Source organism: Oncorhynchus kisutch, unplaced genomic scaffold (assembly GCF_002021735.2).
Source record: "Oncorhynchus kisutch isolate 150728-3 unplaced genomic scaffold, Okis_V2 scaffold3383, whole genome shotgun sequence".
Taxonomy (NCBI): domain Eukaryota; kingdom Metazoa; phylum Chordata; class Actinopteri; order Salmoniformes; family Salmonidae; genus Oncorhynchus; species Oncorhynchus kisutch.
The window spans coordinates 1-5,000 of record NW_022265328.1 but is presented as its reverse complement, the minus strand read 5'-3'; positions in this window follow the sequence as shown (position 1 = coordinate 5,000).

Genomic DNA, 5,000 nt, shown 5'->3' with positions numbered 1-5,000 from the left:
AAGTACCCTCAGGAAAGAAATAAACACACAGGGGATTGGGGAACTAGTTTCGGCTGGAAGGTATGGCGTGGTGCAGACCAGAGTACACCATTTAGGCAAAGGGCACAGAGCACTCCTACCTCGCATTATCACATTGTGATAGATGGAATAGAAAAGTGGGAGGGGTCTACTGCTCTCTCTTGTCACTGTAACTGGTCACAGGGTTTGTTATTGTAGCTATGTGCAAAAAGGAAATTCCATCCCTTAAATGGTGCCCCGTGTGAGGGGAATCTCTAGGTAGGTAGTAAATGAATTGACATAATTGCTGTGTTTACATCGGAGATGTTGCATGGAGTTTTGAGGGAATCTCTGAAAATACCTATTTTGATTAGTCAGAATAGAGTAGTGTTGTCTTGACGGTCGCCATTGTTCTCTGAGTGTTCCAAGGTCAGTCACCTAGAATGTAATAATACAAACCATTCAGAATGGCTGACATACATTCTAAGAACATCCTGTGAACGTTTTAAGAACACTCTACTATGCATCAGAACTAATGGAACCTCATCCTGCCAACACCATAATAAAACGCCTGGCACATTGCTTTCAACCAGTTCTCTTTTACATGTTATGCCATTTGACCATTGGCTTTGCCATTGTCCTTGTCCTACAAAGCCATACTGAACTTCACACTGAATCTTCTCCTTCATATGGATCACCGTTTGTGTTTTGCGTGTCATAAAAGATACATCAAATAACACTATTTGACCGTCAAATAAACGTTTAATTTGACACATCAAATAACACTATTATAGTGTTATATAATTATATACTATTATATTCCCAACACTATTATAGAATGTTGTGTGTGCTGACTTTGCGCGTGCAAGCCAAGCGCCACCACTACAATCAGCAGAGCTGTCAAAGCTGTACAAAAAAAGTCTGCAAACACCGACCACCGATTTGTTTTTTATTGAACCTTTATTTTACTAGGGCCCTATTTGTTCTACCGATCGGGAAAACGTCTGTGGGAGCATTTGAAATAAAGATATTTGCAAAAAATGATCCTGCTCGTTTGATCCTGATCTTATTTCAAACATTTTTCTTGCAAATATCTTCGATACCGATGTATTTGCACCTTCTGGTGTAGCTAGCTAGCTGAAAACAATGACCAATAGAAACTGCAGTCATTTTCAGTATTCTTAGCAATGATTTAGGAATCCATGTGAGTAAGTATTAGCTAGTAGCCCCTTGTTGTTCTTCCTATTGAAATCAAACATCAGTTCATGTAAAATAACTAGCTAGCCAGCTACTTACCCTGTTGCCCAAAGCTAACGTTATAAGCTGCCAGCTAGCTTCATCTGGCTAGTGAGGCTTGACTGGACCGGGTTAAGTGTTGTGAAAATGACGCAGGTTACAATTGGTGGAATCATGCCATATTTAAACTAGATAATGTTAAGCAAGGTTGGAGTGTGGAAATGGAACAAGAATGTGATATCAGTCTACTCGGTGACACCTAAGGACCACAACTGTGAAGAGGTTTACACAGGACTTTGACTGTGGGAAATACCAGCCCAGTCAACCTACGGTGCGTATTGATGTTCATATTGCACTGTAGAGCCTTACCTAAGGATTGGGGATCAATGAAATGGGGTATCAGTCTACTCAGTACAAGTGTTTTTTCCCAAAGTCCTCCTCAGAGTTATCAGGCTCCAAAACATCCATGTTGTATTGTTTTTCCTCTGGATAGTATAGGTTGACTGGCACAATAAATGTGTTTCAATTCACAGTGGTTTCTGCATTAGAGCTAGACGCTACTGTTCTGTGGGATGGCACTGAGTAGGCTGATACCATGACATTGATCTTACCTCCTAGGTAAGGCTGTACGTGAATAAGTATTGCCCAATGCAAATGTAAAGTCTAATACAGCCACTGTGTGATTTCAACAGATTTTTGTCAATTAAACAAGTTATTGCCCTGGTGTGAATTAATAAACAACATTCCAAACTTGTTTAGCCCATGATTTATGGCATGATTTCCACTATTCTGTATCACTTTCAATTAGAACTACTTTATTTTGAAGGTGACCACACATTCTCCTATTGTGAGCTAGTACCTTATTTGTGGCTAGCTTCAAATAGGTGGGTTCGAGCATCATCAATCAAATATAACTGTCTTATAAATTCCGGGGTATTTAAATGATGACACCTAAGCTAGATAGTTAGCTAGCTAACGTATAGCTACTGATCCCAGATTATGGTCATTTTTCTATGGTTTTGTGGGAAAGAACATTGGTTGTCATCCATCAGCTAGCTAGCTTCTTTTCCCCCAGCACCTGTCAGAGCTTGGGGAAGAGGCTGTCTGATGGTCGTAAGGGCAGCGGCATGGGCACGAGACAAAACTTTACCAGCATCACAGCATAGCATATCGGTGAATCGCTATGACATATGAAATAGTGCCTATGCAATAGAGTGATAGTGTAATCAAGGATTACAGGGACTCTCCGCAACTATATCCAATGTGCAGGGCTATGATTAAGAAGTTGGAGCGCTTCTCTGTCTGCATTAACAAGGACAACACACAGGTCTTTCCATCATTGTGTGATTTTTTTGGGTGCAAATGAACTCAAGCTTACGGACAATGTCAAATGTGATATAGCGAAGCACTTGAGTGAGTTGGGTGTGCAATTACACAGGTACTTCCCGAAACAGATGACACAAACAACTGGATTCGTTATCCCTTTCATGCCCTGCCTCCAGTCCAGTTAGTGATATCTGAACAAGAGAGCCTCATCGAAATTGCAACAAGCAGTTCTGTGAAAATTGAATTTAATCAGATGCCACAGACAGATTTCTGGACTGGGCTGCGCTCAGAGTATCCTGCCTTGGCAAATCGCGCTGTTAAGATACTGATGCCCTTTTCAACCACGTACCTATGTTAGAGTGGATTCTCGGCCCTCACTAGCATGAAAACTAATTTCAGGCACAGAATGTGTGTGGAAAATGATTTAAGACTGAGACTCTCTCCAATACAACCCAACATTGCAGGGTTATGTGCATCCTTTCAAGCACACCCTTATCATTAACCTGTGGTGAGTTATTCACCCTTCTCATTAACCTGTGGTGAGTTATTCACACCCTTCTCATTAACCTGTGGTGAGTTATTCACACCCTTCTCATTAACCTGTGGTGAGTTATTCACAATTGTCAATGAACAAATAAGGTTTTATATGTAAGATGGTTAAATAAAGAGCACAATTATTGATTATTATTATATTATTATTGGTGCCCTGGTCCTATAAGTGCACTTTGTCACTTCCCACAAGCCGGGTTGTGGCAAAAACTCACACTCATTCTTATGTTTAATAAATGTATCGTATAGTGTGTGTGGCAGGCTTATAATGATGGCACGCAGCTGATGGTTGAATGTTTGAAGGGGTACAGGACTATAAAAAGTTTGGGAACCACTGTTTCACTGTAATAGGTACTGTAATTGGACAGTGCAGTTAGATTAAAAAGAATGTAAGCTTTCTGCCCATATCAGATGTGTCTATGTCCTGGGATTTGTTTTGTTTCTTACAAATCTCACACTAATCACATTAGCCTACGTTAGCACAACCATCCCGCGGGGAGGACACAGATCCCATAGAGGTTAACTACACATGAATACGCCAGCGTCATATAGCGATGACCTCGCCTACCTTCATTACACTACCTCTTTTATGCCTCCTTATTCTACCCTTCCTTTCTTTTGTTCTCTCTCTCTGTCTTTCACCACTCACTCTTTGTCTGACAGCTACCTATTATCCTTCCTTTCTCTCTGTGTCTTTCTGTCAGTCTCTGTCCTTCACCACTATCTCTCCATCTGACACTTTACCGTCATTAGCACAGAACCTCTTCTTTACCTTTCACCCTTTGAATTTATCATTCCCTTTCTCTGTTTCTCCTTCTTTCTGTCTTTCTGTCCTCCGCCTTTCTCCGTCTGACTAGCGGTCACCTCCAGTGGGCAGCTGCAGAACTGGGCCTTTGAAGGACTAAACCTGGCTTTGTTGACATGGTAACGCAGTGATGACTGGAGCGGAGAGCGATAGAGAGGGAGAGATAAAGACCGAGAGGGAGAGATCAAGAGAGAGAGAAGAACGGGGAAGGGGGAGGGATTAGAGACAAGGAGAGATAAAGAGAGAGAAAATAGATAGAGGGAGAAGAGAGAGAGAGTGTTTGTGTGCTTTTCTGTCTCTTAGTGCAGGACGGATGTCATTGATGCCCTATACACCATGCCAAGGTGTCCCCAGTATATTCTGGTGTTTTTCTAGACAGCAGTGCCTCCAGGCTCTTCCCAGAAGGTGCCCTTGATATCCTGATCTCTCTGTCTTTCTGTTCTATCTCTCCCCTCTCTCTATCTCTCTCCTCTCTTCCCTGGACCTATCACAAGGTGAAAACAGGGGAATCGTTTACTTTGCACCCATCACTGCTCTAAATGAGATGCCCATCATAGAGGGTGGTAGAAGTGTGTTTGTGTGTGTCAGTATGTTGTGTGTGCGCAGGTGCATGTGTGTGTGTCAGTATGTGTGTGTGTGTGTGTGTTGTGCGTGAGTAGGGAGGGAGTAGGGAACAGTGGGCTAGGCACAGTAGAGGTTTTGCCTCCCCGATCGATCACTACCTTCCTCTGCCTGTCAATGTGGTGTGTGTGTGTGTGGTGTGTGTGTGGTGTGTGTGTGTGTGTGTGCGTGTGCGTGCGTCGTGCGTGCGTGCGTGCGTGCGTGCGCGTGCGTGCGTGCGTGCTTGGTGTGTGTGTGTGTGTGTGTGTGTGTGTGTGTGTGTGTGTGTGTGTGCGTGCGTGCGTTGTGTGTGTGTTGTGCGTGTGTGTGTGTGAGAGAGGAGAGAGAGAGGCATCGCAGGGGAGAGAAACAGTGAATGAGGGAAAAAGAGGTAGTAAAAGAAGAGAGAGAGAAGAGCTAGAATGCAGGTCTCAAGCAGTAGAGGTAGAGTGAGATAGATGCTATGTGGGCTCTAAGGTAGATTACC